The sequence below is a fragment of the Heloderma suspectum genome, chromosome 6, assembly GCF_057233095.1.
Source record: "Heloderma suspectum isolate Gila_16-S chromosome 6, 16-S_ref, whole genome shotgun sequence".
Lineage (NCBI taxonomy): Eukaryota > Metazoa > Chordata > Lepidosauria > Squamata > Helodermatidae > Heloderma > Heloderma suspectum.
The window spans coordinates 81464793-81481028 of record NC_139463.1 but is presented as its reverse complement, the minus strand read 5'-3'; positions in this window follow the sequence as shown (position 1 = coordinate 81481028).

The window sequence follows — 16236 nt, the reverse complement described above, 5'->3', positions numbered from 1 at the left end:
CCAGTGTGGCCGTGCTCTGATCCCCGACTGGAAAAACGGATGTTGTAGCTTGTGCATTCAGAGAAGAGGAGGCCACAGAAGTAAGGAGCTCTGCCGGGGGCGGTGAGCTATCCAGAAGAGCCAAGGAAGAGGAAGTGGAGGCTTCAACAGCGTCCAGATGAGCTGAAATAGAAAGTAGTAGCAAGTGTTGGGTCTGCTGTCGCGTTCATTTGGGCTGGACCGCCGAGGGTTTCTTAGGCCTGGCTGGGGGAGGGATCCCTGAGGAACGCTCAGCAGCTTCCAGATGAGCAAGAATTGATGCCAGTACCAGGTCGGCATCCTCATCAGACTTGGAATTGGGCCTTGGCAGCAGTCTCTTGGGGAGGGGAGGCACGGCCCTCCCCTTCCCTTTCTTTCCACCTTGGCCCTTCTTGGGGGGCATGATGTAGAGAAGTGAGTTAAGCTTGGCCGATATTGGCAAGAAAGAAGCAAGGGCCCAGGTCCCAGGACCCAGTCCAACACTCCAACTGCCAACCAAGAAGTAAATGCGGCAGGGGTGAGCCCACTGCAAGAGGTGCCAGTGAGAGCTATACAAATGGGCTCCCAGGGGAACAGGCAGCACCCCCCAGGCCTCGGGATCTGCAGATCCGAGTTTAAGGTCGGGCAGAGAGGTCTGGGAGTGCCGCTGCTACTGTTAGTGAGGAGGGACGCCCTCCTTTGCCGGAGAGGTGAGTGCAGAGGAAGGGGGGGTGCGATTGCTGACTGCTGCTAGCCCCGGCGCTCGAGAGGCGTGGCGAGGGCCCGTAGCTATGGGAGCCACATCTGAGGGTGGACGCCACCAGCTGGGAGCGCCCGTGACCCGGGAGCCGTGGCGGGTTCCCTTTTTTTGTTGTTTGGTCAGAACAGGGGGAGGAGGGGAGGCGGGGGGGCACATGCCCCCACGCAAGCGCACGCGCTCCCGGGGGTGGCAAGCGCCGGCGGCAATAGGCGCAGCTGCTGCTCTGGTGCAATCGCCGATGAGCAAGAAGGGGGGGCAGGCATGCCACTGCAGTAAGCGCCGGCGTTCTCTGAGGCAGGCAAATGCCGGCAGTAACAGGCGCCGCGCATGAGCAGGCGCCGAGACCAGGAACACCGGCGGTCCCGCCGGCACGGCAAGCCTCGGCGCGAGGGGCGGCGCACAAGGAAGTGCACCCGCCGCGAGTGCCGGCAACTCTGGGACCGCGGCAGCGCGCCGCAACCACTGGAGGAGAAGGCGAAGGGGGCAGGCGCTCCGCTGCTGCAAGGAACGAGCGCTGGGGGAAGCGAAGGAGGGCGGCCAAGGAGGGGGCGGCACTGGGCACGACTGCCCCCGCCGTGAGCTCCGGCAGCCCCCAAGCCGCAGCAGGCGCGCCAAGCCCTACGGCGCCGGGGAAGCGAGGGAGGAGGCGAAGGAGGGGGCGGGCGTGCTGCCCACAAACCCTCAGAGGGCAGGAAGTGCCGGCGGCCGCAGGCGCTGTGCCCAAGCACACGCTGCCACCAATGCCAGTGCTCCCGCTGGCAGGGCCGGCGCCAGCCGCGAAGGAGCCGCGCCCAAGCATGCACCCCGCCACGAGGGCCGGGGCAGAAGCGGTGGCACTCTGTCCCTCCCCCCCAAAATTCTGGCTGGGGGGGAGGCGCTCCGTCCTTCCCCCCCGAAATTCTGGCCGGGGGGAGGCGCTCCGTCCCTCCCCCCCCAGAATCCTAGCCGGCCGGCTCCGCAAATGGCAGCAGCCGTAGCCGCCGCCGTTTGCGTCCCTGCAGTCAGCCGTGATAGGTTACGTAAATGTTTACATACCTTATCACGTCTGACTTTAAAAAGAAAACAACAACGCGCGTACGCAAATGGCGGCGGCCACGGCTGCCGCCATTTGCGTTGCTTATGTTGGCACGTCTTAGTCTACATCAAGATTTACATAGACTAAGATGGAAAAAATAAGAGTAACACAAATAGCTTAGCATCTACGCTATTTGCGTTCCCCTTATTTTCCCCGTCTTAGTCTACGTAAATGTTTATGTAGACTAAGACGTGCCAAAATAAGGAACGCAAATGGCGGCGCCCATTGGCGCCGCCATTTGCATATGCGCGTTTTTTCTTTTTTCTTTTAAATCAGCCGTGATAGGCTACGTAAACATTTACGTAGCCTGTCACGGTGTTTTTTAAAAATCTAGCCATGATAGTCTACGTAAATCTTTACGTAGCCTATCACGTGTTTTTTTTGTTTGTTTTTTTCAACTGGAAATGGCGGTGGCGGCAGCCGGTCAGAAGACCGGCCTCCGCTGCCACTGCCACCGCCAAACTGCCGCCGAACTGCCGTCCCATCCCAGGGGGGGTGGCGGGGGGGTGGCAGACCGTTCCGCCACCGATTTTGGGGGGCCGAATGCACTGGCATTCGACCTCCCCGAGATTCGTGGCGAAATTCTCTGACATCCCTACTGGCGGCAAGGATTTAGGTGCATTGATTGAGACAAGGCGGCTGGCACGACGATGAAGTCTCAAGCAAGCAGGTGGACTCCATGCAGGCGGGTCTCCCTCGTCGTTTCTAGGCAGAGCTGTAGCTCTCTAGCTGCGTTGAGCCAGAGAGCTGAGATTGAGAGGAGGGCTGAGTTTAAGGCAACTCAGCCTGCCCCTCCTTGCATGGTGGTGCCACTGGGGTGCACCAATCAGAGGCCCCTACATCTTGTCACCCCACCCGCCCGCAATGCCCCCCCCTTTCAGCCAGACAAGCTGGCGCGGGTGTTAGGGCATATACTTGGGACAAAGATTCCTATTTACATTATTTATTTAACCATTATGGTCATATAAAATACATTATACATACACAGACACACATAAATTTTTAAGGCATAAATTAAATCAGTGTATCTTAAAAATATGACCAATAATACAATAGGTAAAAAATTAAACAACAGGGACACAGATTCATGTTTGTGAAAATGCATGTGCAAAACAGCACATGTAAAGCACAGCTATCTGCAACAAGATGTGCATAGCTAGGGAGAGGAAAGGATGAAGTGGAGAACTGGCCCATCCTCTCTGCTTCTACCACAGCATGCTCTACCCCGAGTCTGGCTTGCCTGGTTGTGGGAGGGCCGTTGCAGGAGAGTGGGGAGAGGAGACGTGGTCAGCCACTATTGGTGACCTACAGTGGCACCACTGAAGGTGGGAGGGGACAGAGAGGAGTCTTGAGCTCTCTGCGCCCCTCCCCAACTCCTCTCAGATGTAAGGACGCAGAGCAGACAGCATGCGCTCCTGCAGCCTAACAAGAGATGGCAGAGGCGGCAGCGTAATTGGCAAGGCTGGCCATAAATTTCTGGCCATAAATCGGCCAACATTCCATGCCACCGCCCGACAGGGAGACGGCAGCTTCTCTCCCCTCTTCAGCCCTGGGTGCCAGCATTGTTGGCACATCTTCTCGCTTTGGGGGCCTGGAAGCTTGGAAAGGTCGAGTGTTCTCGGCCAGCTTTTTCCCCCTCCACCCTGAAGGTGGTGGGGCTGCGTGACTGACGGTGCTCGGCTGGCCACAGTCTTTCAGGCATGGAGGCCTGATCTTCTAGGGCTGGCTGGCCTGAGGTTTAGAGGTGGGTTCCAGGGAGAGGGCAATCGAATGAGACAGGAAGACACTGAAGATAGGAATGAGACTGAAATCACTGAATTTGTCCTAATTAGATTTTCCAGCCGACCAAAATAGCTGATTCCTGGCCCCACAATCCAATGTACTTTTTCCTTTGCAATTTCCTTTGCAAATTGATATCTGTTTTTCATCATCTTCATTCCACAATCCATTGCCAACTCCTTGGTGGACAGACCTGTCATGTCTTTTGCTATGTGTTACATTCAGATGTACACCAGCATATACCTAGGATCAGCAGAATGCTGATGTACACCGGCATATACCTAGGATCAGCAGAATGCTGATGTACACCGGCATATACCTAGGATCAGCAGAATGTACACCGGCATATACCTAGGATCGGCATATACCTAGAATGTACACCGGCATATACCTAGGATACCGGCATATACCTAGAATGTACACCGGCATATACCTAGGATCAGCAGAATGCTTCTTGCTTGCAGTTATGGCTTATGATCAGTATGTTGCCATCTCCAATCCACTATGTTACATGACTATTTGGGGTTATTGTCTATAGTACCCTGCCTTGAAAACCCAGCCCAGTTCTGTGGACATGATGAGGTAGAACACTTCTCTTGTGAACTCACAGCCTTCATGAAGTTGATTTGCTCAGACAAAGGTGTGGGGCAGCTGACTATGTAGTATTTTACCAGCAGCTTCACAATCCTCTTCCCCTTCTGTTTCATCCTTTTTTCCTTGTTGTCGTTGTTCAGTCTTTCAGTCGTGTCTGACTCTTCGTGACCCCATGGACGATAGCACGCCAGGCCTTCCTGTCCTGCGCTCTCTCCCAGAGCGTGCTCAAGTCCATATTCATTGCATCGGTGATGCTATCTAGCCATCTCATCCTCTGCTGCCCCCTTCTCCTTTTGCCTTCAGTCTTTCCCAACATAATTCTGACCATTTTCAGAATCCATTCATCTGGTAGCAGATTGAAAGCTTTCTCTATGCAGGGATGTACGAAAGACTTACCTGGTTCCGTCCAGGGACATCTGCGGTGGGGGGGAGGCGCTCCGTCCCTCCCCCTGAAATCCTTGATGGGGGGGAGGCACTCCATCCCTCCCTCTGGAATCCTGGCTGGCTGGCTCCGCTCCGCGGTGACTCCATGGAGCAGCCGGCCAGGGCCGTCCGCACCTGGAGTTCCAGCTGTGGACGGGCTGCTGTGAATGCAAATGGCGGCCGCTGTAATGGCCGCCATTTGCATCCAGCCAGGCTGCCCTGATAGGCTACATAAGTATTTATGTAGCCTATCATGGCAGGCAAAAAAAAAAAGCGTACGCAAATGGCGGCCGCTACGGTGGCCACCATTTGCGTTCCCCTTTTTTGCTGTTTTAGCTGACATAGATATTTACGTAAGCTATTATGGCAAAAAAAAAAGAACGCAAATAGCACCCACTATGCTATTTGCGTTCCCTTTTTTCCCTGCCATAATAGCTTATGTAAATATTTACGTAGGCTAAAACAGCGAAAAAAAGGGAATGCAAATGGCATCCGCCGTAGCCACCACATGGTTACATAGTTTGTGTACATGGTTTTTCTTTTTTGCCTGCCGTGATAGGCTACGTAAAAACTTACGTAGCCTATCACGGCAAACAGCAGACGCAAATAGCAGCCACGGAAGCTGGTTGAAAGACCAGCTGCTGCCACTGCCACCAGAGCTGCCGCCGGAGCTGCTGCCGCTGGAACATCCGCCCCAGGTAAGCTTCGTCCGGGGGGGGGGAATCCATGGGAGGGCAGGAGGTGGGAGGCCGTTCTACCACCAGCCGGGAGCGCCCATGACCCGGGAGCCGCGGCAGGCTCCCTTTTTTTTTTTGGCAGAACAGGGGGAGGCGGCAGGTGGGGGGGCACATGCTGCCGCACAAGCGCACATGCTCCCGGGGGCAGCGAGTGCCGGCAGCAATAAGCACAGCCCCTGGGCTGGCGCAATTGCCGATGAGCAAGAAGGGGGGGCAGGCATGCCGCCGCAGTAAGCACCGGCGTTCTCCAAGGCCGGCAAACGCCAGCAGTAATAGGCGCTGCGCACGAGCAGGCACTGACACCAGGAACTGTGGGGGGGCGGGAGGTGGGAGGCTGTTCCGCCATGGGTTTTGGGGGGGCCGAATGCAAGTGCATTCGGCCTCACTGAAATCCGTGGCAGAATTCTCCGCCATCCCTATCTCTATGCGTGGATGAAATTTAATAGGGATAAATGCCAAGTTCTGCACCTAGGAAAAAGAAACCAAATGCACAGTTACAAGATGGGGGATACGTGGCTCAACAACACTACAAGCAAGAAGGATCTTGGAATTGTTGTCGATCACAAACTGAATATGAGCCAACAATGTGATGTGGCTGCAAAAAAGGCCAATGCTATTTTGGGCTGCAGTCATAGAAGCATAGCTTCCAAATCCCAGGAAGTACTAGTTCCCCTCTACTCAGCACTGGTTAGGCCTCATCTGGAGTACTGTGTCCAGTTCTGGGCACCACATTTTAAGAAAGATGCAGACAACCTGGAGAGGGTTCAGAGGAGGGCAACAAAGATCATCAGGGGACTGGAAACAAAGCCCTGTGAAGAGAGACTGAAAGAACTGGGCATGTTTAGCCTTGAGAAGAGAAGAGTGAGGGGAGATATGATAGCACTGTTCAAGTACTTGAAAGGTTGTCACAGAGAGGAAGGCCAGGATCTCTTCTCGATCATCCCAGAGTGCAGGACACGGAGTCATGGGCTCAACTTACAGGAAGCCAGATTCCAGCTGAACATCAGCAAAAACGTCCTGTCAGAGCAATACGACAATGGAACCAATTACCTGGGGAGGTGGTGGGCTCTCCCACACTAGAGGCCTTCAAGATGAGGCTGGACAGCCATCTATCAGGGATGCTCTGACTTGGATTCCTGCATTGAGCAGGGGGTTGGACTCAATGGCCTTGTAAGCCCCTTCCAACCTTACTATTATATGATTCTATGACTCTGTGATTCATCTGGCTGTGGTGCTGTTGTACTATGGAAACAATATAGTCACTTACATTAAACCTTAGTCTAAGAATAACCAGGATAGTGACAAAATACTTTCTGCAGTTAATGGAGTACTAATACCCATGGCAAATCCTTTAATATATACACTGAGAAACAAGGAAGTAAAAGGGGCACTTAAAGAGCTGACAGTGAAGAAACTGTGAGGCAAACCTCAGGGGAAGTCAAAACTTAACACAATAAATATAATGAACAAAAATTACCCACTTAATCGTTAGAAATGTCAGAAACAAATCAGAGATTTTTATCATTTATCATGGGAATGCTCTATGGCAAACAAAATTGGAGACTGATTAATTAAAAATATGGGGAAAATATTAGGCTACAAAATTCCATTCAATCACTTGCTTCATCTTAATTTTATGGATGGATTTGTTATTCAACTTCATGGTGAATTAACAATTTATATGTTGGCTGCTACAAGAATACTGCATGCAAAAAAGTGGAGAGGACAAATAACACCTTCTAGAGATGAGTGGTTGGAAAAATGTGGGACTTTGCTATGATTGCAAAATTATGAGAACTGCTAAACAAACAACTAAAGAAAAACAAAGAGGGGATACATTTGTAAAAAAAAAAAAATATGGACATGCTTTATTAATTTCTGTAGATGTAAAGCAATATATTCCAGTATTCAGTTTTGTTTTTTCAATAACTTGATTTAGTTATTTATAAAATGTACAGATAAATAAAGAAGGGAAAATTGTGTATTGGTAATTTTGGTTTTAAGAAACATATAATGTAATTGTAAATGAATGTGAAAATGAATGTATCTTACTTAAGTGATTCAGAGAAGGGATGCCCTATTGATTGAAGTATAGAATATGTATTGTATTACTCTCATTGTATGGTGGAAAAAGAAGTTTCAGGATGATTGTACTAGCAGAACAACAACTTCATAATAATATTTTTAAAAAATAATTAAAAAGTATTACTATTCCTCCAAGGAGATTGAGGTGGTATACATCTGAAGAAGTTAGATTTTCTGAATGGTTACCCAGAGAGCTTAATGGAAGCACAGTTACATGAGTACACATCTTCCCAGTCCAACAAGTGATCCCCTACACTGCAAGAAGCATAAATATAGAACTTTCCAATGCAAGCCTTTACCTGTCTCCAGGATTAAGTTCCACTGAACTCATTGGGGCTTGCTCCTAGGTAAATGAGGATAAGATTAAAGTAAAAGAGCATAGTCCTATGCATATTTAGACGGAGGAAGTCCTACAGTTCCTAGCATTCCCATACTGGCTGGGGCATGCTGGGAGCTCTAGGACTTTTTCTGTGCCAACATGCATAGGATTGCAGCCTTAATTAATTTATTAGCTCTATTCAGACATTAAACTGGGTAGAAAGGTATACAGTCAGGTGGATGAGAGTTTTGCTTATGAGTTCAACTGCCAGTCATATGTTTAATGTTTCATTTGTCCTACAGCTTAAGTGGCTACACTCAAGCAAATGTTGGGAAAAGACCCATCCATTGCTGGGGCTGTACTGTGCTATCCCACCCTGCTGCCACCTTTTCTGGAAGAGGTCTATTGGACATTTATGAGAAAGAGTTCTCAGTTAATGAAAATATATTCACAGAGACCTCCTACATTTGAGTATATCTAGACACATGGAAAATTCTTTCTTTGAAACATCCAAAACCATTCATCGAGTGAAAAGTGATTCTGGAAGTGGGTGGTAATATCCTATGAAGCCTGGAGAACCCTTCCACATGTTCAGTGAATGCACAGAAGGATTTATGTGAACCCACATAGAGTGAATGCACTGAGGTTGGGGGTTGAGCATTCAGGCACAATCCCAAACTCCTTGTCCATATGTCCATTTTTATTCAAATAAAAATAAAAGGTTTCTTAAACTTCTTCTGTCTTTCTGTCTTTCTGTCTTTCTGTCTGTCTTTCTATTTCAGATGACAGCATTATCTGTAAGTCAGGGTCAAACACTAAGTTTCTATATTCCTCATATTGTATTGCTTAAGATTCTTCTTGAAAGTGCTGATTCACTGATACTCCTGGGATCATACACCAATGAGAAGGGAGACTGTTAAAAATATTAGGCACTAAGCAATAAAGCTAAAAGAATAACTGTAGATCATTTCTTTAACTTAAACTGACTCATAAGACCAATAGGACAGCCTCTATTATCTGCTCTGTCCATCTTTACAGCTGGAATATTTTCTTAAATAAAAACACCCTTCTATGTAACAGAAAACAGGACTTTATTAATGCAAATATTGGTTGTATAGAAACCATCCTAAACTCTTCCAGTGGTCATGGTATATTCAGGCAAAGAGCGATGCAAAATACATCATATTATACTCTTGTTTTATTGTTTGTCTATCTGTATTTATTTATGTGTAGATGGATGGATGGATAGATAGATGGATGGATAATGAACTTGTTTCTTTATCTTTTCTTCTTTCCAAATAGATATATGATAGTGATGTATGATATGAAACCCCCACTGTCTGGTTCAGGGGGGTCTGTTGAGGGGCAATCCGAGCTGCTTGGGCCCCCATGCAATCCTTCAGAGCTCAGCCACATCCACTGGAGTTGGCAGAGTGGCTCTCTGGCTCCTTAGAAGATGCAGAACGCTAATGGTGGCTGCCATTAGCCTATCGCGGGGAAAAATACAGCAGTAAATGGCGTATTGTATGTCATTTGCAACCATAAAGCATGGACTTTGCCCTAAATTACAGCTGTTTACGGCTGTATTTAGATCAAAGTCTGTGCTTTTTTGGCCAGAAATGGCGTACAATATGCCATTTATGGTTGCATTTTTCCCACCATATGCGAGCCTATCGCAGGAAAAATCCCTCTGTAAATGGCATGTTGTATACCATTTGCAGCTGTGAAGCACTGATTTTAACCTAAATTCAGCTGTAAACAGCTGCAATTAAGTGCAAAGTAGTGCTTTACAGCTGCACTTGATGTACAATACACCATTTACGGCTGTATTTTTCCCAGCAATAGGCTAATGGCAGCCCCCATTAGCGTACTGCGTCTTCTAGGAAACCAGAGAGACACTCTGTGGGAAATCCTCCAGAGAAGGAAGGAAGTGAAGCCACTCTGCTGCAGACTCCAGAGGTCAGATTTTCTGGAATATGGCCTCATTTGAGTCCATGGCAGATTTATCTAGCATCATGTATTGTGTGTGTGTGTGTGTGTATATATATATATATATATATATATATATATATATATATATATATATATGTATACTAGGGATGATAGAGAATTCCTCCACAGATCCCAGGGGGCCTGAATTCCAGTGAATTTGGACCCCGGAATCCATGGCGGAATGGAACCCCCCACCCTACCACCCCGTGAAAGCCCCATGAAATGGAGTCTACCTGGCTGCGGCTCCAGCAGCTGCTCTGGCCGCTGCCAGGCTGCTGCGGCCGCAAATGGCAGCCATCGCAGCGGCCACCATTTGCTTCCCTATGCCGGCCCATGATAGGCTATGTATATATTTACGTAGCCTATCACACCTAAAGTGGGAAAGCAAATGGCATAAGGGACACTATTTGCATACCTGCTTTAGCCCTGATAGTTGTTGTTGTTGTTCAGTCGTTAAGTCGTGTCCATCTTTTCGTGACCCCATGGACCACAGCACGCCATGCCTTCCTGTCCTCCACTCTCTCCCGGAGTGTGCTCAATTTCATATTCACTGCATCAGTGATGCTATCTAGCCATCTCATCCTCTGCCATCCTCTTCTCCTTTTGCCTTCAATCTTTCCCAGAATCTGGGTCTTTTCCAGGGAGTTTTCTCTTCGCCTTAGGTGGCCAAAACATTTGAGCTTCAGCTTCAGTATCTGTCCTTCCAAAGAGCAGTCAGGGTTGATTTCCTTTAGGATTGACTGATTTGTAGGGATGTACAAAAGTCAATTACCATTTCACGGATCTGCTTCGCAGTGGGGGAGGAGGCACTCTGTACCTCCCCCCGGAATCCTTGACGGGGGGGAAGCGCTCCGGCCCTCCCCCTGGAGTCCTGCATGGCCAGCTCTGCTCCGCAGGGATTCCGCAGAGCCGCCGGCCGGCTCTGCCCACAGCTGGACATCTGGCCGCTGGGCAGCAGGGACGCAAACGGCAGCGGCCATAGCTGCCGCCGCTGGTGTCCCTGTACTTAACCATGACAGGCTACATAAATATTTACATAACCTATCATGGCAAAGTAAAAAAAAAAATGTGTACGCAAATGGCGGCGGCTACGGCTGCCGCCATTTGCGTTCGCTATTTTTCGCTGTTCTAGCCTACATAAATATTTACGTAGGCTAGAATGGCGAAAAATAGCGAACACAAATGGCGGCCACCGTTGCCATTTGCATACGCTCCGCCCAGCTGCGGCCAGCCAGGAGACCAGCTGCCGCCGCCCCAACGCCGCCGCTGCCCCTGTTGATGCCTCTGCCCCCGCCACCCCCGCCCGGCCGCTGCTGCACCGCCGCCCCCGCCGTCGCTGCCCCTGCTGCCCCCGCCGCCACCGCCGCCGCCCCTGGCTGCCACCCCTGCTGCCGCTGGACCTTCCGCCACCGCCGCCGCACTTTCCGCTCCCACTGCTGCACCTTCCGCGGCACTTTCCACCAGACCACCAGCACTGCTGCCCCTGCCACCGCCACTGCTGCACCTACCGCCACCGCCGCCACTGCACCTACCGTCCCCGCTGCCACCACACCTGCCACCCCTGCCGCCGCACCCGCCAGAAAGGTTGATTCCTTTAGGATGGACTGATTTGACCTCCTTGCAGTCCAGGGGACTCGTAGGAGTCTTCTCCAGCACCACAGTTCGAAAGCATCAATTCTTCGGCCCTCAGCCTTCCTTATAGTCCAGCTCTCACAGCCATACGTTGCTACTGGGAAAACCATAGCTTTGATTATACGAATCTTTGTCAGCAAGGTGATGTCTCTGCTTCTTACTATGCTGTCTAGGTTTGCCATAGCTTTCCTCCCAAGGAGCAAGAGTCTTTTAGTTTCATGGCTACAGTCACCGTCTGTGGTGATCTTGGAGCCCAAGAAAATAAAATCTGTCACTGCTTTCATTTCTTCTGCTTATATATGCCAGGAAGTGATGCGGCCAAATGCCATGACCTTCATTTTTTTAATCTTGAGTTTCAAACCAGCTTTTGCACTCTCCACTTTCACCCTCAACAAGAGGCTGTTTAGATCCTCTTCGCTTTCAGCCATCAGGGTGGTATCGTCTGTGTGTCTGAGGTTGTTGATAATTCTCCCAGCAATCTTAATTCTGACCTGTGATTAGGGATGTCAGAGAATTCCGCCATGGATCTCTGTGAGGCTGAATGCCAGTGCATTCAGACCCCCGAAATCCATGGTGGAATGAAGCCCCCGCCCCCCCAACCCACAAAAGGCATGAGAAACAGAGCACTTACCTGCTGCCGTCTGCACTGACTTGCGAATGGTGGCCGCCTTGCGGCCGCCATTTATTTCTTCATCATAGCCATGATAGGCTATGTAAGTATTTATGTAGCCTATCACGGCAAGCAAAAAAACAACAACAGCGTACGCAAATGGCAGTGGCTACAGCTGCCGCCATTTGCATTCCCTATTTTTCACCATTTTAGCCTATGTAAATACTTGCATAGGCTATTACAGCGAAAAAAAGGAGAATGCAAATAGCTTAGTGGGCGCCATTTGTGTTCCTTTTTTTCCCACCTTTTTAGCCTACGGCGAAAAAAAAAGGAGCACAAATAGCGCCCACTATGCTATTTGTGTACTCTTTGTTTGTTTGTTTGTTTGGCTTGCCGTGATAGGCTACATAATTACTTATGTAGCCTATCACGGCAGCTTTGCAGGATGCAAATGGCGGCCGCTACGGCGGCCACCATTTGCATCCTCAGCAGCCTGTCCACGGCTGGAACTCCGGCTGCGGACAGCCCTGGCCGGTGGCTCTGTGGAGCCGCAGCGGAGCGGATCCTACCCAGGGAGGATTCCGGGGGGAGGGATGGAGTGCCTCCCCCCCCACCGTGAATCCAAGCTGTGAAAAGGTAGGTGACTTTTGTACATCTCTACCTGTGATTCATCCAACCCGGCATTTCTCATGATGTAGCCCTGATAGGCTCCGTAAATATTTTCATAACCTATCATGGGCTTGCGTAGGGATGCAAATGACATCCCCTACGCAGGACGCCATTTGTGTTCATGAGACTTACCTGGGGCGGATGTTCTGGATGGCGGTGGCTTCACCGGTGGCGGCAGCTGGTCTTCCGACCACCGCCATTTGCAGTCTGTCTTTTTTTTTTTCATAGACGTGATAGGCTACGTAAAGCCTTATGTAGCCTATCACATCTGGATTTAAAAAAGCAAGAATGTGTACGCAAATGGCGGCGGCCAAGGCCGCCGCCATTTGCGTTCCTTATTTGCGTTCCTTATTACTACGCTATTTGTGTTTCCCTTTCTTTTCTTCATCTTAGTCTATGTAAATATTGACGTAGAATATGACGGTGAAAAATAAGGAACGCAAATGGGTTTTGTTTTTTTTTTAACCCAGAAGTGATACGCCATGTAAGACTTCACGTAGCTTATCACGGCTGAATACAGGGACGCAAACGGTGGCGGCTACGGCCACCACCATTTGCGTCCCTGCAGGCTGCCCAGCGGCCGGATGTCCGGCTGTGGGCAGCTGGACCGGCCGGCGGCTCCACGGCTTGGCTGTGGAGCGGAGCTGGCCAGTCGAGGATTCCGGGGGGAGGGATGGAGCGCCTCCCCCCCCATTGAGGATTCCAGGGGGGAGGGATGGAGCGCCTCCCCCCCCACCGCGAATGAATCTGCGAAACGGTAAGTGACTTTTGTACATCCCTAATACATACATATACACACACACGCTCACATACACACGGTGATGATGATGATGATAATGATGATGTGTGCTTTCAGGCCACCCTCCAGGGCTACAGGGTCAAGAGATTTGTGTCAGGTGTTACTAGGGATGTACGAAAGTCACTTACCTTTTACGAAATTTGATTCGCGGTGGGGGGGAGGCTCTCTGTCCCTCCCCCCAAAATTCTGGCCGGGGGGGAGGCACTCCATCCCTCCCACCGCAAATCCTGGACGGCCGGGTCTTCAAATGGCGGCGGCTGTAGCCACCGCCGTTTGCGTCCCTGCAGTCAGCCATGATAGGCTACGCAAATGTTTACGTAGCCTATCACGGCTGAGTAAAAAAAAAAAAAAAACCCGCACCTATGCTATTTGTGTTCCCCTTATTTTCACCGTAGTCTACGTTTACGTAGACTAGATGTGCCAAAATACGGAATGCAAGTGGCGGCGACCATGGGTTTTTCTTTTTTGTTTTACTCAGTATGCGCGTTTTTGTTTTTTGTTTTACTCAGCCGTGATAGGCTACGTAAACATTTACGTAGCCTATCATGGTGTTTTTTAAAAAATCTAGCCGTGATAGGCTACGTAAATCTTTACGTAGCCTATCACTTTTTTTTTTTTTTTACTGGGAATGGCGGCGGCGGCAGCCGGTCGGAAGACCGGCCACCGCTGCCGCCACTGCCAAACCACCACCGAACCACTGCCGGAGCCGCCACCAGGAAGATTCACCAAAGGTAAGTCTCATCCCGGGGTGGGGGCGGGGGGATGGCAGACTGTTTTGCCACCAATTTCGGGGGGCTGAACGCGCTGGCATTCTGCCTCCCCGAGATTTGTGGTGAAATTCTCTGACATCCCTACAGACAATACACAAAAATGATGGAGGATTTCTGTGGACTTCACGACTCAGCCCCAGCGAAAGAAAGCCTCATGTCACAGGGAAAATCCCAACATCGTAAAAAGGGTAAAGCTGTTCATGTTCTTCTTCCATTTCCGATTTACAGATTTCTTTTCGTGATTATTTTCGTAAAATCCACCATTTGGCATACAAAAAAAAGTGGGTCCGTGTGAGCTCCATTCCAAGGAGGATTCTGCAGGCCAGATTTATCAGAATTCATTCCCATTTAAAATTTGTGCAGAATTCTCTGACAACCCTACCGATATGCTTGTGAAATTTCGAGTACAAACATGACTAAGAGCGAGATGGAGGCATAATGGAGTTTACCCATTTTAAATGCTTAGGCTAGGGATGTCAGAGAATTCTGACACGGATCTCAGTGAAGCCAAATGCCAGTGCATTCGGCCCCCCAAAATCCATGGCGGAATGAAGCCCCCGCCCCCCCATGAAAGGCACGTGAAACAGAGCACTTACCTGATGCCATCCTCTCTGACTTGCAAATGGCGGCCGCACTGTGGATGCTATTCACTTCCTCATCATAGCTGTGATAGGCTACGTAAATAATTACGTAGCCTATCACGGCTAACACAGGGACACCATTTATGTCCCTGCGGAGGCCGTGATAGGCTACGTAAGTATTTATGTAGCCTATCACAGCAAGCTAAAAAAAAAAAAACAGCGTACGTAAATGGCGGCAGCTACAGCAGCCATTTATTTTGGGCGCAAGCAAAAAAACCCCCTGCATACGCAAATGGCAGCAGCTATGGTAGCCGCCATTTGCGTTCCCCTTATTTTCGCTGTCTTAGTCTATGTAAATGTTTACGTAGACTAAGACGTGTCAAAATAAGGAACGCAAATGGCGGCGCCGATGGGCACCGCCATTTGCGTACGCGCGTGTTATTTTCTTTTAAATCAGCCGTGATAGTCTACATAAATGTTTACGTAGCCTATCATGGCTGACTGCAGGGATGCAAATGGCGGTGACTACGGCCACCGCCATTTGCGGACCCGGCTGGCCAGGATTCGGGGGGGGAGGGACGGAGCGCCTCCCCCCCGGCCAGAATTTTGGGGGAAGGGATGGAGCGCCTCCCCCCACCATGAATCAATTTTGTTAAAAGGTAAGTGAGTTTCGTACATCCCTATGAACACAGTACTTCCATGATTTGTAATGCAAATAAAATGAATCTTTCACTTAAATAAGCACAATTATAAATCTAGTTGTAGAAATAAATGAGAAACTGACGTGGAGTTGATGTGTGTGTGTGCACACGTGTGCATGTTTTGGTCCTGGATTGTCTGTGTTCATTGTAGTCAATGAGAAATCCGTGGCATATTATCCACAGAAACAGGTTTTCATGGAAGAATCGGACTTATTTCCCAAACAAAAATGCATTAAGAGTTGTAAGCAATGTAAAACATGCACTCAAACACATATGCATAGGAGGCTAGAGAAGTATTTCACAAATTTCCTGTTTTTCCTATGCCCCACACCCAACATCAGTAGGGATGTACGAAAGTTCCGCCACAGATATCAGGGAGGCCGAATGCCAGTGCATTTGGCCCCCCGAAATCGGTGGCGGAACAACCCCCTGCCCCCCCGCCCCCCCAGGACGGGACTTACCTTAGGCAGATCTTCCTGGTGGTGGCGGCGGTGGCGGCTCCGCCATTTCTAGGTAAAACAAACAAACAAACAAAAAAACGTGATAGGCGACATAAAGATTTACATAGTCTGTCACGGCTAGATTTTTTTAAAAAACACCGTGATAGGCTATGTAAATGTTTACGTAGCCTATCACGGCTGATTTAAAACAAAAAACGCACATACGCAAATGGCGGCCCCCATGGGGGCCGCCATTTGCGTTCCTTATTTTGG